Source organism: Stegostoma tigrinum, chromosome 1 (genome assembly GCF_030684315.1).
Source record: "Stegostoma tigrinum isolate sSteTig4 chromosome 1, sSteTig4.hap1, whole genome shotgun sequence".
Lineage (NCBI taxonomy): Eukaryota > Metazoa > Chordata > Chondrichthyes > Orectolobiformes > Stegostomatidae > Stegostoma > Stegostoma tigrinum.
Genome location: NC_081354.1, coordinates 151,454,823 through 151,482,041, shown reverse-complemented (window position 1 = coordinate 151,482,041; position 27,219 = coordinate 151,454,823). Strand labels below are relative to the sequence as shown.

Here is a 27,219-nt window from a genome sequence, read left to right as displayed (position 1 = left end):
TCTCTACCTATCTTGTTTTCTCTCCCTCTTCGTCCGCCTCTCGCTCTCTCCCTATTTATTCCAGTTCCCTCTCCCCATCCCCCTCTCTGATGAAGGGTCTAGGCCCGAAGCGTCAGCTTTTGTGCTCCTGAGATGCTGCTTGGCCTGCTGTGCTGATCCAGCTCCACACTTTGTTATCTTGCAGTCTTTTGCTGTAGGGTCACACACATGATGATTTTAGGTAGGGAACATGAGGATTTTGACCCAGCTGCAGTGAGGAAATGGTGATATAGTTCCAAGACAAGATAGCTGGTGGCAGTAACTCACTGCTTGCTTCCCTGGGCCTTTGGATGATTCCATGTTCACCACTACTTAATTTACATTGTCGTCTTCCACCCTTGAGCTCCACCACATCATCATTGCTGCTTTTAGATCACTCACACCATTTCAGCCCTCAGGAGCTCACTTGAATCTAAAGGACACTTCTGAGGGTAGGCAGTGGTGTTGTAGTATTGTCACTAGACTAGTTACACAGACCCCTGGGCTTTAGGGTAAATGGGTTTGAATCTTACCAAACAATCCCTTGCATCTGTCCTGTCTAGTCCTCGTAGCATTTTAGAGGTTTCTAAGATATTGCTCCCATTCTTCTCGTGAATACAATATGAACCAAACTAGCCTCTCTTCCTAAATTAGTCCTGCCATCCCAAGAATCAGTCTGGTAAATCTTTCATAGCTCCTTCCATAGCTAGAGCATCCTTCCTCAGATAAGGAGACGAAAATTGCACACAAAACTGCACCAAGGTCCTGTACATTTGCAGCAAAACAGCCCTGCTGTCATAGGGAGGAAGAGAAAACTGACCATAGCATCCATGTACAGGGAGCCATTCAAGGAAAGCAAGAAATGTAGTTGTAATTGAGGATAGTATAATCAGTGGAATTGACACTGTTTTCCGTGGCCAGGGTCAAGAGTCCTGCAGGCTGTGTTGTGTGCCTCAGTTCAGGATATCTCATCTGTGCTGCAGAGGAACCTGGAGCATGAGGAGAAAAATCTAACTGTCATGGTATACAATATACATAGAAAGAGGGAAGAAGTTCTGCTGAGGGAATGTAAGCAGCTTGGGGCTGAATTAGAAAGCAGAACCAAAATAGTTATGATCTCTGCATTATTACCAGAGCCACAAGCAAATTGGCATAGGGTCAACAAGATCAAGGAGCTAAACATATGCCTCAAGCTTGGTGTTGGAGAAATGGATTTGAGTTCATAGGACATTGGCATCAGTACCATGGATGGAGGGAGCTGTTCCAATGTGACAGGCTCCACTTGGATCTTGCTGGGACTGGAGTCCTGGCGAATTGCATAATTCGAGCTGTGGATAGGACTAAAAACAAAATAGTGCGCGGGTGGGTTCAGTTGCATGGAAAATTATGGAAAAATTAAAGGCTGGGGGAGGACTCGGGAGAGATTATTCATGTTTCGAGAAGTAGTAATAGGCTAACAGTACGGAAATGGTCAGGAATCTAACTTCAGATACGAGGACAACTATGAGAAGTAGGCAGTCAATACAGGGCTGAAAGTATTGTACTTAAAGTTTTTGAGAAGATTTGAGCTTGGGTTGTGGATGGGGTTGTAGACTTGCACACTGAGTCAGTGTGTTTGGTTGCAGACATTTCACCATCCCGTTGGGATGCATCATTGGTGTGCCTCTGGTGAAGCATTGGTGTTCTGTCCCGCTTGCTGTTTATATACCCTTGCTTGGGGGCAGGGGGTTGGCATTACTTCTAGTTCTGTTTTTCAGAGGTTTGTATATAGGGTCTAGTTCAGTGTGTTTGTTGATGGAGTTCTGGTTGGGATACATACAGTGTACAGAACAAGGTAAAAGTGTTTGTAAAATCCAAGGACTGTGGATGCTGGAAATCGGAAATAAAGTCAGAAATCACTGGAAAATCTCAGCAGGTCTGAAACCATCTGTGGAGAGAAAGCAGATCTAATGTTTCGGGTCCAATGACCTTTCTTCAGAACTCAAGAAGGGTCACTAGATCTGAAACATTAACTCTGTTTTCTTGCTACAGATGCTGCCAGATCTGCAGAACTTTTCTCGCAATTTCTGATTTTGTTTGTGAAATGGGCTTTATAGTGTGGGTTGAAACTGGCAGGTATGATGTTGTGGATATTGCAGAGATGTGGCTGCAAGGGGATTAGGACTGGGAGCTAAACTCTGTGGTTAGCACTACTGCCTCACAGGACCAGGGACCTGGGTTTGATTCCACCCTCGGGTGACTGTCTGTATGAAGTTTGCACATTCTCCCTGTGTCTGCATGGTTTCCTCCCACGGTCCAAAGATGTTCAGGCTAGGTGGATTGGCCATGCTGAATTGCCTGTAGTGTTCAGGGATGTGTAGATTAGGTGGGTTATTGGGGGATGGGTCTGGGTGGGATGCTCTGAGGGCGGTGTGGGCTTGTTGGGCTGAAAGGTCAATATCCACACTGTAGGGATTCAATGATCTATAATCCAAGGATACATGTCCGATCAAAAGATGGGCAGGGGGGCTAAGGGTGCCTTGTTGGTAAGAGATGAAGTTTCTTCAGTAGCAAGATGGGATGTAGGGTTGGAAGTGTAGAATCTGGGTGGTTAGAGTTGAGGTAAAAAGACCCTGATGGGAGACCTTCACGTGATAGTTGGATGTGGGAAAGAAAATCATTGAGAAGTTAGAAAAAGCATGTCAAAAACGTACTATTACAATAATCATTGGGGACATCAATGTGGAGTGGGACTGGGAAAATCAGGTTGGTAGTGGATGTCAAAGAAGGGAATTTGTGGAATGTCTACAAGATTAATTTTTGGAGCAGAGATAGAGCCTACAGGGAACAGGCAGCTCTTGACTTGGTGAAGTGTAGTTAGGGAGCTTAAGGTGAAGGAACCCCCTAGGGAGCGGTGACCATAATATGATAGAATTCACCCTACAGTTAGAGTGGGAGAAACTGGAATCAGATGTAATGGTATTATAATTGTATGAAGGCAATTACAAAGATATGAGGGAGGAGCTGGCCAGAGTTGCTTGGAAGGCAAGCTGAACAGGGAAGACAGTGGAGCAGCAATGGCAGGAATTTCTGGAGGTAATTCATGAGGCACATCAGAAATTCATCCCAAGGAAGAAGAAGCATACTAAAGGGGAGATGAGGTAACCACAACTGACAATGGATGTTAGAGACAGCATAAAAGGTTACAAAAAGCATACCATGTAATGAATATCAGTGGAAAGCCAAAAGATTGGGAATTCTTTAAAATAGAAGATAGCAACTTAAGAAGCAACATGGGGTAAATGAAGATGAAATAGGATGGTAAACTAGCTAGTAATATGAAAGGAGATTGCAAGAGTCTTTTTTTAGATATTTAAAAGATAAGAGAGAGGCAACAATGGACGTTGAACTACTGGAAAATGAGATTGGAGAAGTGGTAATGGGGAGAAAAGAAATGGTGAAGGAAATGAATCAATACTTCACATCAGTCTTCACGGTCAGAGACAACAGCAGCATAACAGAACTTCAAGAGAGTAAAGGGGTGAGTATAGTGGGTATCACTAAGGGGGTGGTGCAGTGGAAGCTGAAAGGTCTGAACGTAAATAAATGATCCTGACTGGTTGGACTACACTGTAGGGTTATGTTGAATATAGCTGAGGAGATTGGAGAGGCATTGGTGGTATTTTTCAGGAATCACCGGAGTCAGGGAGGGTCCCAGATGACAGGAAAATGTGTAATGTAACATCCTTGTTTAAAGAGGGAGGGAGGAAGACAGAAGACAGCCAGTTAGTTTGACCTGGGTCATTGGTAAGATTTCAGAGTCCATTATTACAGGTAAGATTGCAGAAGTGTGTGGTAAAATAGGGCAATGTCAGCTCAGCTTCGTCAATGGGAGGTCATGCCTAAGAAGTTTGTTGAAATTCTTTGAGGTAATGAGCAAGTTAGATAAAGGATAGCTAGTGGACATGATCTGTTTGGATTTTAAGAAGGCATTTGACAAAGTGCTACATAATTTGCTGCTATGTAAGATAAGAGTCCATGGTATTAGCGATAAGATACTGACATGGATCGAGAATGGCCCTTTGGCAGAAGCCTGAACAGGGACAAAGGTGCCTCTTTCAGGATGACAACCAGTGACTATTGAAGTTCTGCAAGGATGAGTGTTGGGACCAGAACTGATCATGTTATATACATTAATGACCTGGACGAAGGAACTGAGGGCATTGTTCCTAAGCTTGCGGATGACACAAAGATAGGTGAAGGGACAGGTAATGTTGGGGAAGCAGGAAGGCTGCAGAAGGACTTGGACAGGTTAGAAGAGTGGACAAAGAAGTGGCAGATGCAACACAATGTGGGAAAATGTGTGATGATGCACTTTGGTCAGAAGAATGGAAGTGTAGTCTATTTTCTTAACTGAGAAAGGCTTCGTAAGTCTGAAGACCAAAGAGACTTAGGAGTCCCAGTTCAGAATTCTCTTAAGATTAACATGCTTGTTCAGTTGGCAGTTAAGAAAGGAAAGACAATGTCTGCATTCATTTTGAAAGGGCTAAAATACAAGAGCAGGGATATATTGCTGTGGCTGTATAAAGTTCTGGTCAGACTGCATTTGGAATATTGTGAACAGTTTTGGACCATCGTGACAAAGGATGGCCTTGGAGGAGTTCCAAAGGAGGTTTACAATAATGACCCTGGGGCTGAAGGACTTGTGAGGTTGAGGCTGATGGAGTTGTAACAGCTGAGGATGAATCTTACTGAAACTTATAGAATGCTCAGGAGGCCTGGATGGAGTGGAAGTAGAGATGTTTCCACTAGTAGGAGTGACTAGAAACTGAGGACAGAGCCTCAGAGTGAAGGGACGATCCTTTAGAACTGAGATAAAGAGGTGTTGCTTCAGCCAGAAGGTATTGAATCTGTGGAACTCATTGCTGCAGAGGCCTATGGAGGCCAAGTCATTGAGTGTATTTAAGACAGAGATAGATAGGTTCTTGGTTAGTAAGGGGATCAAAGGTTATGGGGAGAAGGAAGGACAATGGAGTTGGGAAACCTATCAGCCATGATTGAATGGCAGAGTAGACCCAATCGACTGAATGGCCTAATTCTGCTCTTGTATCTTGTGGTCTCATTGTGCTCAAATCCTCTAGCTGTGAACGTAAATTTATCTCCTTCACTGTCTGCTGTACCAGAATGTATTTTCATCCTCAACCTTCTCAGTGACACAGGATGCTATGGCTGTGTTCTCTATAAGATTCAGGAGATGGGGGTGTCCCTTTTCCCTCTGTTGCCTCTACTATGCTTCTTTTTGCATCTACTTGTCCTGTAAGAGAGGGACAAACATCAGTAGTCAGATTGCACTGTATGTTTTGTTGATGTACCTGCCATAACTGAAGGCATGTGGAGGTAACAGTAAGGAGATGTGAAACTCTCAGCATTGACATGTATAAGGGTGAGGTGGAGTCTCTCGACATTGGTCATAAGCCCAAGCTCCAGGGAGTGCTACCGGGTGAGTTTGCTGTCAAGTTCATTGAGTGGTGTCAAAGCTCTATGAAGTGGTGGGCAGGCAATATCAGGTGAAGATACATTTCACTAGCCTTTTTTCTGGTGCTGCGGTAAGAGCCTTAGGCCCTGATATCATTTATGGATTGCCCTGATCTCCTGCTCCCAATACTTTGAGTGTGTCCTTAAGGCTATCCTAGCCCTCTAAAGAACTATGGCTTCTTTGCTTCTGTTCTGTTCCACCAGAACTTTGTCTATCAGCCTGAAGCCCTCTCCTTGCCCTTGTGTTCCACTTACCTTGTTTATAATTTAAGGAATGGTAAGCAACTGCCTCCTATAAGTCTTTATAGCTTCCCTTTGTAAGGACAGACTGCCTTTTAAGAGCAGAAGGATAGCTGTACCACATGTACACACTTCTATAGAGGTAGTCAGCACAACAGGAGATTCTCCACTCTTTGCTGCAAATGGTATATGAGGCACTATGTTTCAAAAACAGAAGTTGCTGGAAAAGCTCAGCAGGTCTTGCAGCATCTGTGAAGAAAAGATCAGAGTTATGTCTTGGGTCCAGGGTGACCCTCCCTCAGAACTCAATATGTTTGTATGCTGCACGGTTTCATCGGAGCTAGTGAGGACCAACCATGACCCTTTTACATTAATAACTGTACACTCTTTAGGATTCTGAAGCAAACACAGCAAGACCTGGACAATATTCACGCTAGGGCTCATAAGTGGCAAGTAACATTTGTGCCATTCAAATGCGAAGCAATAGCCATCTCCAGTCAGAGATAATCTAACCACTGCTCCTTGACGTTCAATGGCATTACTATTACCGAATTCCTCACTATAAGCATTCTGGGGATTAACATTGACGAGAAACTGACTTTCCATATAATCCAGTAGCTAGTAGGAAGATAGGAATACTGTAGCAAATATCTTATCTTCTGACTCCTTGAAGCCTGTCCACCATCTACAAAGCACAAGCTAGGACTGTGATGGATGTGAGTAGCTTCAACAACAGTCATGAAGCTTTACATTATCAAGACGAAGCAACTCAGTTGACTGACACCACTGTCTACAAACATTCATTCCCTCTACCACTGTTGCTCAGTAGCAGCAGTTGGCACCATCTACAAGATGCATGCAGAAGTTCACCAAAGACCTTTAGCCAGCACCTTCAAAACCCATGACCACTACCATCTAGAAGAAGAAGGGTAACAGATACCATTACCAGCAGCACCACTATCTTTACGTTCACCTCCCCCATGCACCATTCTGAATTAAAAATATGTTGTCACTCCTTCAGTATTGATAGGGACAAAGTCTTCGAATTTGCTCCCAAATGACATTCTCGGTCAAGCTAAAGCACATCGACTGCAACGGTTCAAGAAAATAGCTCGCCACCGCCTCCTTACAGACAACTGGGGATGGGCAATAGATGCACGCACAGTCAGTGATGCACATATCCCACCACGGAATAAAAAAATTCAAAGGCTAATGAATCTATCAAAATAGACAAAGAATTGTTCATAATTATTTCAAAAAGTAATTGCAAAGTTCGTAAATACGTTAAAATGAACAAGCTGACATTTCTCGGACAGCTGTATAAACAATCCCTGCTGAGCAGAATCTTGTAGTAGTTTGAAAGACAGCTATTCAAGCCATTAGGCCATTGAGCATGTATGTGTACAAATCCATTTGAACAGAATTGATTAGGGCCTTTTTAACAGCTGAATTACTGAGATAAACCTAAAAGGATTAATGAAATCTCAACAACCTGTTAAAGATTTGAATCAGTCAAACAGGTAGTGGGGCTAAATGTAAAAAAACAGTGACATTTTACACAATCAAGATTTCAAACTGGCTGAAACTTTTAAAATGTGCAACTCAGGAATAGAACTTTACCAAGTGGATAAGCTACTCTAACATGTCTGAAGACTTGCGCTTTCACAATACTCAAGGGAGGCAAAAGCCTAGTGGTATTATCGCTGGACTGTTAATCCAGAGACCCAGATGATCTGTGGACCTGGATTCAAATCCAGGCAGATAGTGGAATTTGAATTCAACAAAATATCTGGGATTAAGAATCTAATGATGACCATGAGTCGATTGTCACAAGGGGAAGAACAGGTTAGGGAGGCGGGGATGAGCTGGGCTGGTTTTGGGATGCAGTGGGGGGAGGGGACGAGCTGGGCTGGTTTTGGGATGCAGTGGGGGAAGGGGAGATTTTGAAGCTGGTGAAGTCCACATTAATACCATTGGGCTGCAGGGTTCCCAAGTGGAATATGAGTTGCTGTTCCTGCAACCTTCGGGTGGCATCATTGTGGCACTGCAGGAGGCCCATGATAGATATGTCGTCTGAGGAATGGGAGGGAGAGTTAAAATAGTTTGCGACTGGGAGGTGCAGTTGTTTATTACGAACCAAGCGGAAGTGTTCTGCAAAGTGGTTCCCAAGCCTCCGCTGTCTTTTAGGGAAGAAAAATGCCATCCTTACCTGGTCTGGTTTGGCCTATATGTGACTGTAGAACCACAGCAATGTGGTTGACTCTGGGCAATTAGGGATGGGCAATAAGTGCTGCCTAGCCCATGACACCCTTATCCCATTAATGAATAAAAAAAACGTTTGTTTCTCTCAATAGCTTGCCAGTTGTCAGAAGTAACAAATTAGCAACCACATTACTGAATGTTAAGTGACCAATAAAAACATTAACTTTGCTCACTGTAGTAAAGGAAGACAACTTGTGATACAGCATTTCATAACAACATGTTAAGTAGGCAACATGTTTTGGACTGACTTTTCATTTGGTTCCATCCAGACCATGATTTATCATCTCTGTGCTGGTGTGATTCATATCAACATCCAAACCTCACCTACCTCTAACAGAATTGTGGAGATTTGGAAGTGCATACTTTCACTGCCCCTTTCCCAATGAAATTTGCTGACAGCAGAAATGGCGCTGGGCATCACAGATCAAGGAGCTGCCTGCAATTTTTCAAGCCCTCCTGATCTTGTCAGAGCAGGAACATTAAAAGTGTAATGTTCAATGAGTTGCTGGCATACAATTCCGGCTGTATACTGATGTTGGTGAACAGCTCACTATTGGGCCCGTAAGTGACATTGTTTTGACCTTAGTCAGTAAGCAAGAGCAGCTTATTTCATTGCTGTAACCCTTTCCTGACCTGTGATCCCCCTATTGTCAGCATAGGTTGTATCCCTTGTCATAAGATATTAAGGGAAAAGAAATACTTGCATTCATATAGTGCTTTTCAAACCCCCAGAATTTATGAACGTGCTTTTAGATCATAATAAATAGTCAATGAAGGAGGCCATACAGCCCTTCAGCCCTGCCCTGACATTTAATAAGGTCACTACAGCTGCATTTTCTGTATTCCTGTAATCCCTTTGTTTGCAAAAATCCAGTGGTTTCTGTCTTGACCAGACTCGACGATCCAAACCCTCTGGGATATAAACAATGAAGTTTTCTTGAATGTGTCCATTGTTGTAATATGGGAAGTGAGACAAGGAGTTGCACAGCAAGCTCCCACAAACAACCGTGAGATAAATTACTGGATCATCTGTTTGAAATGCTGGCTGAGAAATGTAAATTGGGCAGGTTACCAGAGGAATTGTTTGATCTGTTTTAAATAGTACCCAGGCCAGGATAATTTATGTCCCTCTTGCACATGTGGGGCCTCAATTGCTAGTGAACCTAATTAGAACAGCTTTCTATTGCTCCAGGTAAAATTGCCTGGTTCAGCACAAGCCAGGGACAAAACAGGCTCCATCCCTGCCCCTTTAACTTGTCTGTCTCCTCTCCACCTATCTTCTCCTCTGTCCATCTTCGATCTGCCTCCCCCCCTCTCCCTATTTATTTCAGAACCCTCTCCCCATCCCCCTTTTCTGATGAAGGGTCTAGGCCTGAAACGTCAGCTTTTGTGCTCCTGAGATGCTGCTTGGCCTGCTGTGTTCATCCAGCTTCACACTTTGTTATCTTGGATTCTCCAGCATCTGCAGTTCCCATTATCTCTCTCAAAAATGAAGGATATCTTGATGTTTGTTCGTAATTCAGTGCCACAGGTGCATTCACCCACTGTACTTTTAACTTCCTGACCAGTATTTTTGCATAGTGACTCGTAGAGTTGCTGTACACTGTGTAGTTTTCTCTGTACTGAGAATTCTACTTGGAACTGGGGAACCTGTTCAGAAAATATGCCACAGTTTTTCTGTATTGCAGTAGTTCTTCAGTTAAGCATGCTGTTTCATTTGTGAATACTTGTGGAAGTGTTAGTGGCTTTCATGTCGAGGCCGTTCCTTATGTTGGTTTTAAGGTTGTCCTATCAGAACTTTGACTCTTGTTTTGTTTGAATGGAGTCACATATATTTCAGATGCTTGCACATTTCAAGGCACTGTTATTGCATGCTTCCTACTTGATAGCCAGAGTAACATAGTATCTTTGTCTTGAGCGGTCTTCTTTAAGTTTCTCAGTCCAGTTGAGTTCTTTCTGCCACCCTGTTTGTGAGATATGTAAATGCAGCGTAGTGGGGTACGTAGAAACGTAGAAGATAGGTGCAAAAGAAGGCCTTTCAGCCCTTCGAGCCTGCTCTGCCATTCTATGTGATGATGGCTGATGATCCAACTCAATAGCCTAATGTTGCTTTCTCTTCGTAAACTTTGATCCCATTTGCCCCAAGTGCTATATCTAGTGCTGCCTCACAGTGCCAGGGACCTGGGTTTGATTCCACCCTTGGGCAACTGTCTGTCTGGAGTTTGCACATTCTCCCCGTGTCTGCATGCGTTTCCTCTGGGCTCTCTGGTTTCCTCCCACTGGCCAAAGATGTGCAGGCTAGGTGGATTGGCCGTGCTAAATTCCCATTGTGTTCAGGGATGTGTAGATTAAGTGGGTTATAGAGGGATGGGTCTGGGCGGGATGCTCTGAGGGTTAGTGTGGACTTGTTGGGCCGAAGGGCCCATTTCCACACTGTAGGGATTTTATGATCTATGATCTAGTCACCTCTTGAATGCGTTCAATGTTTTGGCATCAACTATTTCCTGTGGTAATTGATTCCACAGACTCACCACTCTTTGGGTGAAGAAATGTCTCCTCATCTCAATCCTAAATGGTCTACCCCAGATCCTCATACCGTGACTCCAAGTTCTGGACATACCCACCATCGGGAACATCCTTCCTGCATTTACCCTGTCTCGTCCTGTCAGAATAATTCTGAGACCCTTCCCCACTCCACCCCCACTCGTCTGAACTCCAGCGAAAACAATCTTAAACTAGTCAATCTCTCCTCATATTTCAGACGCGTCATTTGTCATCTTTTAGTTTTTGTTTCGGGGGTCGCATTTCCCTATAAGACTGTGTGGCGGATGTGAGTTAATACAGATCTTGATGTTATCTTTTAAAAATCTTGCGCTACACATTTTGTGGCTACAAAACAAAGCATAATTACAAATTACTGTACCATCCAGGAAAAGGTATAAAATAACAGGAGGTATAATTATAATATAAATCATACCATAAAAATAAGAGGCATTTATGAATTCACTGTTAATGGTGATAGTGATGTGACAGTGTTGTGCAATATTTAATTTTCTGAAAATTAATGCACTTTAATGTAAATTGGACAAGGGCTTCTGTTGGACTGACAACTGTTTTACTTACTTTAATTAAAGGAATCGGTACTCATTTACAGTCCAGTGCAATCATTCACGGACAAGAAAGATTAAATGAAGATTGTGTTTAAATAAAAACCACTCTTTGCAGGCTTTATGAACACAGGTCCTGTATCCAGATGAATCTAGATATTTCAACCAAGGATTTGAGAGAACCATTGCCAGTGTTTGATCAGTTGATGGGAAGTGCAAACTCAATGTGGCAGGAGGGGACTTACAATTAGGCAGACTCCATGAGGCTGACACCAGTGTCTTGTTCTTTTGCTGGTGTGGCCCATCCACTTCCATTGCATATTGGGGCTGCCTTGTTTTAGCTCGATATTCTGGTTGAGAGAGAAATATTCAACAGTTTGTATCACCAGGCTGTCACGTTTGCAAGACATGAAGGTGCTGTAGAACTGCAAGTTTTTTTTGTTGTTAAAATACTGTGTGTTTGAGTCATTGAACATCAAACAGTTAATTTGCAGTAGCCCAAACTGGGAAGCTGTCTGCAGTGATAACACCCCTCCCCCCTCATTCCCATTCTTCCTTATGCTTTAGCCAAGCTTGTAGTGAAACCTACTTTATTGCTTGCACAGTGCTTTGTGGGCTTCCACTGTCTTGTCAGTGAAACTTTTGTGTAAAATTGTCTGTTTGAAGTGAAAATGTGCTGCATTGATGCAAAAGGTTTATAATAGCTTTTCTACAGTGATTCAAGGTAAATGAGCAATGTTCAAAACCAAAATTAAAAATTATCCCTTGCTCCCATAATTACTGACTGCTCGGAATCTGAACTGCTAAAACAAAGGACTGGGCCTGAAGAAAGAGGACGAGACAATTAGCAGATTACACATTTGTTTCTAAAATGGCTTCTTGCTAAAGGGTGTGGTTAAAAACAGCAGAAAGGACTGGTATTTTCTGATCTGCAACCCCTGTGCTGTGGCACGTCAGATCCCATAAATCCCAATAAAAATCACCGTGACTCTTCCTGGCTAAAAGTAGTAAAGGAGTTTGATTTACTGGTTTAACAGTGAGCATATGGACCTGGCAGCTTTTCAGAGAAAGAAAACAGATTTTGTGGCACCTTCTAATTTTTTTTTCTGTTGTTTAGTAAAATCTAATCCTGTTGGCTGCACTGTCGGTGAATGTTTAGAAATATGAGCAGATAATTTTAGCTCCACAGTTTCTCAGTGATTTTATTTCTGTTAGGACACCGCAGCCATTTCATAGTGCACTATCACAAACCTTTATTACAATTGACTTTCCCAGAGATCACAGCAACATGCTGGCAAAAATAAAGGTAGGGGAACTGTTGAGCTTTATTTAGATATGATTCTGTAGGCGCGGTGTTCCAAAAGGACAGTTTAAAATATTTTTTTGGGTAAAAACATCGCAATAATGTGGCATAAGCAAAGGGAAACACTGGGCAATATGTGCTGCAGTACAGGTTTCCATGGCTGTATGTGGGGTGGCTGGAACCGGCTAGAACTGGTTTGAAGCAGATCAGCTCATGAACAATGCAGCCACTGAGCTACATTGCTTCCTTCTTCATGGCAGCAATACAAGAAGCTTGCAGAAAGGTACCATCTAAAACAGCATGATTGCACCCTAGACATATTATTCTGGTATGTGGATAGTATGCTAAATGCTTTATAGTTGGGTATGTTTGTGGTATCTTTGAAGAAGAAAATTTGTTTCACTGTCTTGAGGTAAAGGATTCAAGCATGAAGAAGGGTTTGTGTGCTCCCTGTTACAAAAAAAATGGTGGATGGGGGTAATCTGTTACTTTCTGAGAGATGAAGTGTATATGGATCAGCAGTGTATATTTAAATCTAAGACCAAATTTTTGTTACTGTGCAAATTAGAGTACTGCTAGCTGGGATTTTTGTGCATAACATTGGGGGCAGGAAAGACACGCTTAGCTGGCTTGCTAGCAGAGAAGATGGAGGTTTTTTTTGGTGCTGCTTTTTGAGTTAAAGTGTTATTTACTTCTTAGTATAGTGGTAAGGAAATCTTTAACTCTGGGGGAAAGAAGCCACAGTCTTGTACTATCACACAGCAGATTACATGACCGGTGTCCTACATTATGCAAGTCACCATGCCAGGAGAATTATGGTCATGAATTTAACCAGTTGAATTTATCACGTATATGTAAAATATTAAAAATATTCCTGATGATTAGCTTGTTTTGGCCTACTGATGTGTGTTTTTTTTGAAAATAGGAGACGTATGTATCTGTTTTTGTAACTTGAGTATCAGCACAAAGCCTTCTGGGGCTACTGATTTGACACCTCCCTTTAAAAGCCTTACAGACGCTGGTCCCTCTAAAGCTTTACAAAGGAGGAAATGTTCTTTGTTTTCATGCAATCCTCCCGAGAAATTTCTCAGCTACGGCCACCAGCTTTGTTTTTCAAATCAGCAAATCTGAGTTGAAAATAATATACAGAACATGCACACATTAAAAGTGGTTGATTCAAGCATTTGTGCTAACAAATTGGATCACTTTTCTGAAATGAAGCATTCAGGCCTGTCGCCCAATATTTTTGCCCCCTTCTTCCTTCCTTTCTGGATTACTGTTTTGAACTTTTGCTGAGGTCCTCCTGACAAGGCTTTTATTGTATTAAAAACATTGTTATTCTCATTTTTTAAAAAAATAGACCTGAGGAGCTATCAAAATTTTGAACGGCTTTTTTTTACCTCATTTCGAAGAATCCTGGAAATCTGAAAATGACGACAGTGTTTGGATATGTCTCAGTGGTGGTGGTGGCCTAGTTCAGGGTAAGTAATAGTGATAGTTAAACAGATTGCTTTGTTCTCTTAAATATTCTCTATCTGCTCTCCCAGTCTCTCCAATGTTTTCAATAATGGAGTTTTTTTCCTTGGAAGGGTGTCAGGATCTCTAGGTGTCAGCACACGCATCAAAATACCACCAACCGAGGTCCCAGAGCCTAGGTCATACTGTAATGTTTTGGAACATTTGGAACCTGTTTTATAAGAAACGAGATAGCACTGCTTAAAAAAAAATTATTTTGCATAACATTGACTGTACAGCACAGTTCCTTGCAGATGAACTCCTGTGTGTGCTTGTTTCACAGGGGATAGAAAATACTGTCATCATGTCACCTACTCAAGGGTCTGCTTTTGGTTACAGACTGACATTGTTCAGAAAGGGATGTCACCTTGCATATTTTCTCAACAAATATCAGTTGTTACATTCTGTAATTGACAGAGCCATGCCACTAGGATTTCTTAAATTTGAAATATGGCTTGAGCAGCCGCAGGAATTGTAGCTGGAGCTGTTGCTGACAATGCTAAGCTGATTTAAGCTCCTGGGCTAGAGAACAATTGGTCACCAGTGATTTGCATCTGGATTCATCCATGCTGCTGTTTCCTCCAAACTTGACAATTCCAATGCTTTTCTGTTTGGCTTCACAGCTTGTATCTGACACTCGCTTGAATTTGTCCTCCAGAACTCTGCTGTCTGTCTCCAAGATTGCCTAAGGCCTGCTCCCAGGTCACCACTGTGCGTGCTGAAATATGATTCTTTTTTTCAACCGTTGATTTTAAAACTCTCAATCTTGTGTTCAAATACTTCTGTGGTCTTGTCCCTTCTACTTCCTACAATCTTGTGGGAACTCTATGTTCCTGAAATCCTCTTGTGCATTCTGTATTTCCATCGAAGGCTTCACCTTTTCAGTTTGAACCAAGATTTGGCAATGGATTCAAGTCTGTTACCTTCAGTTAGAGGCAATGAAAATAGAGATGACGAGAGGAAGGGTTTAAAGGAACATCAAAGACCTCCTACTTGAACAGTATACAATTTTTAATGAAGTTAATATTTTCAGCTATTCCCTCACAAACTCTTTGTACTATGTGTCAAATTGATTAAAGCTAAAAGTGATTTCTCAGTAGTTGTGGTATGTCCCAGGTGTTTTGTGAGTTGGCACATGCTTCAATTTTGTGAACTCAGCTGGAAATAGACAAGGTGTAGAGATAATAAAGTGTGAAGCTGGATGAACACAGCAGGCCAAGCAGCATCTCAGGAGCACAAAAGCTGATGTTTCGGGCCTAGACCCTTCATCAGAGAGGGGGATGGGGAGAGGGTTCTGGAATAAATAGGGAGAGAGGGGGAGGCGGATCGAAGATGGAGACAAGAAAGTTGCAGTGGGAGAGAGATTCCCTGAAGTTGGTCCGGAGGGAGGAGGGTAACTTCTTCAGGTTAGGCATCCCTGGAAGAGGCTTCACACTGAGGTTAAAATTGTATCAGAGATAGTGACGTGGTTGCATTTTATTGATAATTATACCCTGGATCCTTCACAGAGATTGCAACTTGCGTGTTCTCTGAATGTGGGCTCTATTAGTATTTATTGTTCATTCCTTGAGGCTTAAGAGTCAACCACATTGTGTGTGACTAGAGCCATGTGTTCATCACGGCAACTAAAGCATGGCAAATTTTCTTCCCTGAAGAACATTAGTGAACCAAATGTTTTAATAACAATCAGGTAGTTTTTATGGCCATTTTATCTGGTGCAAGTTTAGTTTCACAACTTCTCATGTGTGATTTGAACTTGCGACCTCTGGATTGCAAAGCAAATCCAATGACTGGGGTTTGATTTTAATTTCTGAGTTACATTGCATTGAAGCACATTATCATTGAAGAATAAAGCACAGAAGGAAGCCATACCGATGATTGTATTGGCCCCTTGAAGCGGTTGTCCAAATAGGCCCAGGTTCGAGATGACAGGTCATTGACCTGAAACTTTTGGGCTTGATTCAGCGGAGACAATGAGGGTCTCGCCTACCCCTGAAGAGTTGGCAGGAGACCCTTGCCATCACTTTGAGTGAGGGAAGATTTGGAAATAAAGTGCCAGTTGGGCCTTTTGACCCAATCAGCAGTGCCTTTGTGTGATCAAGGTTTGAGAGCCATACCTGCTCAGAGCTACCAGCCAATCAGATTTCCAGCAAACATATTATTTTGCTTTTGTCATCCCAGTACTTCAGATTCAGTCCATAGCCCTGTATATTGTTAACTTGTCAACTATTTCTCCAATTTCCTTTTTTCCTTTCTAAAGTTACTATTAAATTTGCTTCTACCACCCATTCTGAAGAGTGCATTGTAACAAATCTCCTTGCACCTGCAGCCCACAGCTTCTGCCAGTATCCTAAATCAGTGGGTATTGAATACCCTATCAGTTAAAACAGTTTCAGTTTATCCACTTTATCAAAACCCTTGATTATATTAAATCTCTCATTAAATTTGAGTGCTGAAGAAGGACAGTCCCAATGTCCCTGGTTTCTGCCCACGATCAAATAACGGGTAATATTTAATGACTATTGCAACACATTATTTCAGTTGGGATGGCAAGGTTAAAATTTTGAGGCAGAAACAAAAACAGCAATTGCTGGAAAAACTTAGGAGGTGTGGCAGCCTGAGTGGAGAGAAATCCGAGTTAATGTTTCAGGTCCAGTGACTCTTCTTCAGATGGGTTTTTCTGACAGTTGACAATGGTTTCACAGTCATCATTGGACTCTTAATGCGAGAATTTTTTTGATTAAGTTCAAATTTACTGTCTGCCGTGGTGGGATTTGAACCTGAATCCCTAGAATCTGAGATAACAAGGTGTAGAGCTGGATGAACACAGCAGGCCAAGCAGCATCAGCAGAGCATGCTGGAAAGCTGACGTTTTAGGCCTCAACCCTTCTTCAGAAAGCATCTAGCTCTACTCCTTGTTATCTCAGATTCTCCAGCATTTGCAGTTCCTGCTACCCCAGAATGTTATTTGGGTCTCTGAAACGACTGTCCAGTGATAATACTACAAGGCCCTTGCCCACCCTAGTCATCCCAGATGTCCTCGTTCTTCAAGGACCGCAACTTCCACCCCGCAGTGGTCGAGAATGCCCTCGACCGAGTCTCCCGCATTTCCCGCAACTCATCCCTCACATCCCGCCCCTGCAATAACAGCCAAAAGAGAATCCCCCTCGTCCTTACATACCACCCCACTAACCTCCGGATACAACGCATCATCCTCCGACACTTCCGCCATCTACAATCCGACCCCACCACTAAAGACATTTTTCCATCTCCACCCTTATCTGCCTTCCAGAGAGGCCACTCTCTCCGGGACTCCCTTGTCCACTCCACACTCCCCTCCAATCTCAGCACACCCACCACATCCAGGTTGCGAGAATAGCACCTCATATTCCGCTTGGGAACCCTGCAGCCCAGTGGTATCAATGTGGATTTCACAAGCCTCAAAATCTCCCTCCCCTCACTGCATCCCAAAACCAGCCCAGTTCATCCCTGCCTCCCTAACCTGTTCTTCCTCTCACCTATCCCCTCTTCCCACCTCAAGCTGCACCTCCTATCTACTAACCTCATCCCACCCCCTTTCCCTGTCCGTCCTCCCTGGACTGACCTATCCCCTCCCTACCTCCCCACCTATACTCTCCTCTCCACCTATCTTCACGTCTATCCATCTTCAGTCCACCTCCCCCCCCTCTCTCTCTTTATTTCAGAATCCTCTCCCCAGCCCCCTTTTCTGATGAAGGGTCTAGGCCCGAAACAGCAGCTTTTGTGCTCCTAAGATGCTGCTTGGCCTGCTGTATTCATTCAGCCTCACACTTTGTTATCTAGCCCACCCCAGTGGTGTGATTTTAACCTGAGGATTGGCATGCCTCAGGCAAGAGACAAAGTTGAGAAAGAAGGGTGTTCACGGTGACCTCGGCTGAGTGGAGGATGTGTTATTGGTGTCATTCTGCATCGCAAACCAGCTGTCCAGCCAACTGAGCTGACCGATCCTATTACCTGTCTCTGCTATTCTGGGTGTGTGCTTGCAAGGCTGTTGCTGGATAAACCTGTAATTTCTGCCTGATTTTAATCCTGAAGTGCAAAGGTTGATGTATACTCTTACTCAGACTCCATTTGAAGTGGAAGTTTAAACCAAGTTCCCAAGGAAGAATGTAGAAAGAGACAGTGGGAATATTTTCCAGATTGACCAGCCCTTGGACATCCTTTTTTTAGTGTTACACTGTACAGTCCCTAAATAACCTAATTGCGGCATCCTCACCAATTTAGAACAGGATTAGCAGCATGTCAAAGTGTCTTCATTTTTAGCTTCTCAAAAATGGAATTGATATATCTACTGATTTTGTATTCTTAGATATCTTCAGCAAAGTATGGATTGATTTGCCGATGTTCTTCCATACCCTGTAGAATGGTTAATGCTTTTATTTCACCACATGCCTGACTGGTCTCCTCATTTTGTCCTCTTGTACACTTGAGGTCAATGAAAACTGTGTTGCTCATGACTGAGCTCACACCAAGTCTTATTCCTCTATCATCCCTGCTGTAGCTGAATGACATTGGCTGTGGGTCACTGTCTTGAATTTACAATTCTCATCCTCATCTTCACAACCCTCCATGCCCTTACCTCCTCCTATCTCTTTATCAGCTCCATGTCGCCAGCGCTGCTCTAAATTTGGCCTCTTGAGCATCAACCATTCGTGGCCATCCGTTCGGTTACACAAGCCCTGAGCTCCCTTAACATCTGTTGCTCTGCCTCACTTCCCTCCTTTAAGACTCTCCACACAATCTACCTTAAAATCTCCTTGCATGTTTTATACTGTGCCTGTGATGCACCATATGACCTTTTTTATGTTAAGGATGTTGTATAAACAGGAATGTCTATTTGGCGCATTGATAATCCTCTACCCTTTTGTCCCCACCTCCAGCAGGATGCCACAATCAATCACATCTTTCCTCGTCAGCAACCCACAAAGATCTTTCTCTCTGTGACATCTTCCTATATTCCTCCCTCCCAACAATGGCACCTGCCCATTTGGTTATGGAAGGTGTAATATTTTTGCTTCTTCCCTCCTTTAATGTCCTAAGCCCCAAATGCACCCTCCAGATGAAGCATTTAATTACTTGAGCTTTTTTCAATCTAGTCTACTGTATTCACTGCTTACAATGCCGTCTCCTATACATTGGTGAGATCGCTTTGGGGACCATCTCTGCTCTATCTGTAAGAATAGCTCCAATGTCCCAGTCACTTTCCATTGCAATACACTACCTTGATTTCATACTAGTGTTCCAATGAACTCTAATGCAAGCTCGAGGAATAGGACCTCATTTTCTACTTAGGGCAATTTTGAAGGTTTCTGGACTCAACATTGTGTTCATCACCTTTAGACTGTAAAAATACTGTACTCCATTTTGATTATCTATCCTGCCCAGTGTCGTGTTTGCATGGGTTTGCTGTCAGCAGAGCTGACCAATTAATGCCTACCATTAACATTTCCGTTGCCTTTTGCTCTGGGCACCGTCCCCATCTGTTCCAATGCTCCTTTGTAAACAGCATAAAAGCTATAATTTTCCACCCTCTGCCTTCAAGTCTGAAGACAAATCATATCAGACTCAAGATGTTAACTCCATTTCTCTCACCACAGATACTGTCGGGCTAGCTGACTTATTGCAGCCCTTTCATTTTTTTTTATTTTACGTCGTCAGAAGTATTTTGCTTTTAACTCATTGATGATGTTGCTGGGTTTCTTCTAATTTGAGTAGAATTGTTAGGCCTCTGTCTGTCTGCCAATGCTTTTGTCTCCTCATTACTCTCCAGCCTTTGCACAGGGATCCCCCTGGTAGGCTGGTTGAGAGATTCCCGTAACTAATGGGGGAGTACCGAGCCATCGAGTCTATAATTGAGTTTTCTTTTACATGCATCACTAATAGGTGCAGTGGTGTAATGGCAAATCACTGAACTGGTGAAAGTCGGTGCTTATGTTCTGAAGATGTGAGTTTAGATCCACAGTATCTGGTGGAATTTAAATGAATACACCTGGAATATAAAACTAATCTCTGTAATGATGACCATGAAACTATTACCAATTGTCTGAAAAACCTGTCTCTTTAACAAGTGTCCTTTTAAGGCAGAAAGTCTGCTGTCCTTGCCTATCTGGCCTAATTGTGAATCGTGGCAATGTGGTTGACTTGCAAATAACTCACATAAGGGGCCATTAGTGATGTACAACAAATCTTCACCTTGTTAGTGACACCCATTTCTCACGATAGAACAAGTAAAAAGAAACCATTCTGCCCTTCCATTCAATTATTTGATAGTTGTTAATTACTTTTCCTTTTCAAGCAGCTGTCTGATTTCTTTCTTGAAGTAATTTATTGACTTTTCTTAAACCAGCACATAAGGTGAGGATTTCCAACTTTTACCAATGTGTAGTTGGTGTCTTGAATTCTTTTAAGTAATTTTTAAAATTTGTTTCCTTTTATTTAAAGGTGAAAATACTCTGTGCTCATGTTTCGGATAAAGTTTATGTGTAGTCCTTACTTCTCATTATCAAATAAAAATGTGTGTTTTATTACCCTAGAACTGTCTGCCCCAATTAAATAATTGTAGCAGTGATAATGGGAACTGCAGACGCTGGAGAATCCAAGATAACAAAATGTGGAGCTGGATGAACGCAGCAGGCCAAGAGGCATCTCAGGAGCACAAAAGCTGATGTTTCGGCTCTCTGATGAAGGGTCTAGGCCCAAAATGTCAGCTTTTGTGCTCCTGAGATGCTGCTTGGCCTGCTGTGTTCATCCAGCTCCACACTTTGTTAAATAATTGTAGCAGCATGTTTTTGTGAATTTGAAACAAAATAAGTCATTTATTCTCACTTATCCCAAAGATATTGTAACATTACTGACTCAATCTATCAGACACACAGACACTCATTGATTGCAGGTTTACTTTTGATTTATGGTCTTCAGTAGCAGGCCTGTTATTTCTCGGATTTTTAAGAAGGTTAAAATCGAAATGACAGTCTTGTCAAGCAAACGATTGTCAACAGGTAGTTCTATTTCCAAGATGTGATTTTTCGATAAACCTGAAGTGGAACACATTGGTGGAGTCCTCCTCTGTTAGGATCCCCTGCTTTCAGAGTTTTACTGTTAATTGCCTTGGCATTTTGATAACTTGTAGCAAATATGCCTGACTTTTTGATCACTGAATTCTTGGTTTGATTGTTTGCTTGGGTGGAACTACTTGCAAAACAGCTTGTTGATTTTAAAACCAGGCAGGAAACCTATAAAAACTCACTTGATGAGACACGTTCAAAGTCCTTCACCAAAGAAGGGTGCGGTGTTCATTTTGAATCCACATCCTGTGTTCGTATTTTGACAGCTGGAGGATTTGAATCAGTTGGAGACTTTATTTTTTGATTGATTCACTCAGTCTAATGGTAATATTTGTTCAATTGTTTTAGTAAATGTTATTGATTCACATTCATATGGAATGTTCCATTTATTCTTTCTTGGCACAGGGAAGTATTTTCAACATGACCCATGGGCAGCCATATTTTCCTGCCTGTAGTTTTAGTTTTAAAATATAAAAGGATTGGCCGAAAGTCCGTATTATAAGGGGCATGAGATTCTGTTGTGGGTAGTGGTTTGCAGTTCGCTCAGCCAGTCCAAGTTGCTGTGGCAGTATTCATCTTTATGTATCTGGTTATAGTTTAGAACTATGGATAGTGGTAGAAAATTAATATATACAATATTAATGGAAAGCAAACAAAACCAAAACGAAATGCCATCATTTGAGAAGAATGACAGCATGTTGTTATTTTCTGGCTTTTTTTTGAGCAGGTGTTTGCAATTAGAGTTCCTGATGTCTTTTTTCAAACTTTTCTAATGGCGCTTGCACTGTGCTACTTTCTTCATAAAGCAATAGGATAGCTGACTGCTGCTATTTACCCGTGTCAATTTTGAGATTTTCAATTCTCTAGCATTGTTTTAGAGCTACAACATAGATACTCAGAGATAGTAGGAACTGCAGATGCTGGAGAATCTGAGATAACAAGGTGTAGAGCTGGATGAATACAGCAGGCCAAGCAGCATCAGAGGTGCAGGAAGGCTGACGTTTTGGGCTTAGACCCTTCTTCACAAATGAAGAAGGGTCTAGGCCCGAAACGTCAGCCTTCCTGCTCCTTTGATGCTGCTAGGCCTGCAGTGTTCATCCAGCTCCATAACATAGATACTCACTCTATCTTCATTCGTGCACCTTATCCCATAATGACTTCTTATTGATATAGAATTGTATTAGAATTATTTACGTTATATTAATTGTTGTTAGAACTCTTTGGAGAGTTGGCAAGCAGGATCGCTTTAAGGGAGGAGCAGCGGTTGTAATGTATTTGGATTTTCAGAAGGCTTTTGATAAGTTAGGCTACTTAATAAGATGAGTCCGCTAACAATTGGCGAACAATTAGCAGATAGAAAGTTGAGCTAAGTGGGGTGGGGCGCTTTTTCAGGATAGCAACCTACAACTAGTGGAATGTCAGAGAGAACAGTGCTGGGGCCAAAATTGTTTGCAGTGAGCATTCCCACTAATAACTTAGTTCTTTTGCTTGGACCTATGAGGTTTGCGCACAGAAACAACATTCACAACTAGAAGCTGCGAATCATGTCAGCACATCAGTCACTGTGTGTGGATCCTGAGAGCGGCTCAGAATGAATGTTGCTTACAAAATATTAATGACTTGGATGAGGGAGGTGAATGTTCTACAGCCAAGTTTCCATTTGACACAAAAGCAGGCAGGAAGGCAGGTTCAAAAGATGACAAAAGAGTTTGAGTTAAGCAAATGGATAAAAACTTGGCAAATAAAATACAATATGGGAAAATATGATGTTATGAACTTTGGCAGGAAGAATTGAGGAGCTGAGTATTATTTAAATGGAGAAAGACTACAGACAAATACACCACAGAGGAATTTGGTGGTCATTATGCATCAGTCACATAAAAACTTGCATCCATGTTTCAGTGGGTAATGGGGAAGACAATGTTGGCATTTATTTCAAAGGCAATAGAGTATAAAAATAGGTAGACCTTGTTGAAACTGTAAAAGACACTGGTCAGACCACAGTCTTATACAAGGAAAGGTACACTGGCATCGGAGGCAGTCTAGAAAAAAATGCACCAGGTTGATCCTGAGTGTGGAAGGACTGTCTTATGAAGAGAGTTTAATTAGATTGTTCTTGTACTCATTGGGGTTTGGATGAATGGGAAGAGATGTTTTTGATTTGATTAATTTGATTTATTATGGTCACATACATATGTACAGTGCAAAGTTTTGTTTTGTGTGAAGTACATCAGATCATAACATACAAAGACACAAAGATCATAGGGTGATTGAACAGAGCGAGGAATACAAAGTTACAACTGCAAAGAAGGTGCACAAAAAGCAAGATCAACATGAGATTTGAAATTTGAACCTTTGGAGTCCAATAACTGGGGAAGAAGCTGTTCTTGAACCTGTTGGTAAGCAACGTGTTTAAGCGTTTGTACCTTCTGCCTGAGGGAAGAGATTGGAAGAGATTATGACTGGTGTGGGAAGAATCTTTGTTGGCTGCCTTTCCGCGGTAATGAAAAATGTAGATGGAGTCAATGGATAGAAGGTTGGCTTACATGATGGCCGGGGCTGAGTTCACAACTATACTTGTAAGAATATGTGTGCTGAGGGGCCTGTTCCTTTGTTGTACTGTCCTTTGTTCTTTATTCATGGGGATTGTGACTGAATACATGCAATGAGGTTGTTTCCAATAAAATCTAAAATCCCTTTGAGACAATCTAGGAACAGAGGGCATAATTTGAGGGGCACTAGTTGTTTATTTAAGATAGAGACCAGGAGGATTTTGTTTTCTAAGGACAGTGAATTTGTGGAATTCTTTAGCACAGAGAGCTGTACAGACTGGGTTGTTAAGTATACCCAAGGCTGAGGTAGACAGATTTCTAATCATTAGAGGATCACGGGTTATAGGATAAGGCAGGAAGGTGGAGTTGAGGATTATCAGATTAGCCATGATTGTATTGAATGGGGAAGTGGACCTGATGGGTCGAATGGGCTCCTTCTGCTCCACTTATAACTTGTGGAGTTCTGAATGGTGCTGGATATTGTACAATCCTCAGTAAACATCCCCACTTCTGACCTTATAATGAAGGGACTGAAGTAATTGAAGATGGTTGGGCCTAGGACACTACCCCGAGGAACTCTGGCATTATTGCCCTGAACTGAGATGACGGACCTCCACCAACCACGACCAGCTTCTTTTATGTCTGATATGGCTCTGAACAGTGGAATGTTTTCCTCTGATTCCCAATTACTCCAGTTTTGCTGGGTTCTTCGATGACACGTTTGGTCAAATGCAGCTTTGATGTCAAGGGTGGTCACTTGTGCCACACTTCTGGAATACAGATGTGAAAAAGCATTCCTGTCCTTGTTTCTGAAGAAGGGTCTAGGCCCGAAACATCATCCTTCCTGCTTCTCTGATGCTGCTTGGCCTCTCTGTTCATCTAGCACTGTGTTATCCCTGTCCTTGTTTCTCTGAGTTAAAGTTCTTCTTTCATGCTTTCTTTGATGTCCTTTCTCTGGACGGTCTCACCAGTCCTTTAACATTTGCTGTCATGTAGCAAATTGACCCAGTTGCACGATGAGCATTGCTAGAAAGGAATATTTTCCAAGAAGATTTTCTTTCTCCTTCCAACATCAGTGTGTGTTTATTTGCAAATTTAATTCCCACCAAAAGTACAAGTCTGTCTAAAGCTGATACTTTGGCACAGTCAAATAACTTAAATGCCAGCACAGATTGAGGATATTCCAAATAGAATTTCTGCAGTCTTGCAAATAATCTACTCCATTCCATTTTGTATGCTCCATGGTACTAACTTCACTCTTTCTGAATTTGTCAAAATATAACCACACCTAATAAGCAGTTAGGAAATCACCTTTTTGGTAAATTTTATCTGTGAAAGTTAAATTGTCCAAACCTCCATTCTCATCGCTGATATCATTGATCTCCAATCCTGATTATAAGCTTTGCTTCCTATCCTGGCTTTGTATGGTAAGGCAAGAGTTGAAGCCGATTCTTTGTTTCTTCTTTGGTGCAGAAATAATGCTGGTCTCTCTGGTCACTTAATGCTTCCACTGGTCATAAGGTTTGTATTCAGAAAACAGGGTCATAGAGTCACAGAGATGTATAACATGGAAACAGACTGTTCAGAAAAACTCTTCGATGCTGACCAGATATCCTAAATTAATCTGGCCCCATTCGCCAGTATTTGGTCCATATGCCTGTAAACTTCTTCTATTTATATACCCATCCAGATGCCTTTTAAATGTTGTAATTGGAGGAGGAGACATGAGAAGTCGTTGGCGGACAGGATCAGGGTAAACCCTAAGGCTTTCTATAGGTATTTATGGAATAAAAGAATGACGAAAGTAAGCTTAGGCCCAATCAAGGATAGCAGTGGTAAGTTGTGTGTGGAGTCATATGAGATAGGGGAAGCGCTAAATGAATATTTTTCGACAGTATTCACTCTAGAAAACGACAATGTTGTCGAGGAGAATATTGAGATTCAGGCTACTAGACTAGGTGGGATTGAGGTTCACATGGAAGAGGTATTAGAAAACCTTCAGAGGGTGAAGATAGATAAGTCCCCTGGGCCGGATGGGATTTATCCACGGATCCTCTGGGAAGCCAGGGAGGAGATTGCCGAGCCTTTGGCATTGATCTTTAACTTGTCATTGTCTACAGGAATAGTGCCAGATGACTGGGGGATAGCAAATGTGGTTCCCCTGTTCAAGAAGGGGAGGAGAGACAACCCTGGTAATTATAGACCAGTGAGCCTTCTCTGAGTTGTTGGTAAAGTGTTGGAAAAGGTTATAAGGGATAGGATTTATAATCATCTAGAAAAGAATAAATTGATTAGGGATAGTCAGCACAGTTTTGTGAAGGGAAGGTCGTGCCTCACAAACCTTATTGAGTTCTTTGAGAAGGTGACAAAACAGGTAGATGAGAGTAAACCGGTTGATGTGGTGTATATGGATTTCAGCAAGGCGTTCAATAAGGTTCCCCACAATAGGCTGTTGTACAAAATGCAGAGGAATGGAATTGTGGGAGATATAGCAGTTTGGAACGGAAATTGGCTTGCTGAAAGAAGATAGAGGGTGGTAGTTGATGGGAAATGTTCATCCTGGAGAGCAGTTACTAGTGGTGTACCGCAAGGGTCAGTGTTGGGTCCACTGCTGTTTGTCATTTTTATAAATGACCTGGATGAGGGTGTAGAAGGATGGGTTAGTAAATTTGCAGACGACTCTAAGGTCGGTGGAGTTGTGGACAGTGACGAAGGATGCTGTAGGTTGCAGAGAGACATAGATAAGCTGCAGAGCTGGGCTGAGAGGTGGGAAATGGAGTTTAATGCAGACAAGTGTGAGGTGATGCACTTTGGTAAGAGAAACCAGAAGGCAAAGTACAGGGCTAATGGTAAGATTCTTAGTAGTGTAGATGAGCTGAGAGATCTCGGTGTCCATGTACACAGATCCTTGAAAGTTGCCAGTGATAATGGGAACTGCAGATGCTGAAGAATCCAAGATAATAAAATGTGAGGCCCCTTATGACGTTATAAACTTCTATAAGTGGGTGATCATACACTGATATTGTGGATTTTGATTCAGCTGTCTCTGTCTTTTCTCCAACTTACTGTTTGGTTAGAGTAATGCTTTGATTTTGAATTTTGGACTTGCAAAAAGCTAACCATCCTCTGTTATCACTAATAGCCACCAGAGTTTAAAGTCATTTAGACAGTGTCCTGGTATCTATTTTTCTAATTACCAAATTGTTCCTTAACTAATGTAGCGGCTTTAGACCTATATGGCCTAAGTCTTGTGATGGGCCCTCAAGCTCAGAACTTCTGGCTTAGAGGTAGGGAGGCTTAACCGCAAAACCTCTTCATTTTCTTGTAAAAATTCATAATAAGACCACTTTAATCAATGCAGCCCCATCACCAGGAAAAAAAAGTCACCTCTTTCTTCTTAACTCCATCCTTTGAATTAGTGAAAAAACACTGGCAACTTTTTGATTGTTTTTATATAATTCCTAGAATGTATGTGCAACAGTACACTCTACACAATTGTTCAACTTAATGATTAACACCTTGACAGTCATGGCTCTGGTGGTAATGCTCTTGGCTGTAATTTAACTGTCTACGCATTCTACAAGTGCTTCACATCGCTTATGCAG

The 27,219-nt window shown here is 42.1% G+C and overlaps 1 protein-coding gene across 9 annotated transcripts in view; it reads left to right on the top strand.

The window, feature by feature from the left end:
- The window catches only part of znf532 (zinc finger protein 532), a 178,239-nt gene that overhangs the window by 41,397 nt on the left and 109,623 nt on the right, over positions 1 to 27,219 (top strand). For 2 of the 9 annotated variants that reach the window (XM_048534034.2, XM_048533973.2), the window contains exons 1-2: positions 12,690 to 12,772; positions 13,857 to 13,925. The exons of 2 other annotated variants lie outside the window; for them this stretch is intronic. The gene's annotated coding sequence lies outside the window, so the exon portion shown is untranslated. Of the gene's footprint in view, positions 1 to 12,659; positions 12,773 to 13,804; positions 13,926 to 21,288; positions 21,387 to 27,219 lie in introns of those variants that run through there. 5 more of the 9 variants (XM_059649436.1, XM_048533991.2, XM_048533983.2 and 2 more) reach the window with 5 other exon arrangements.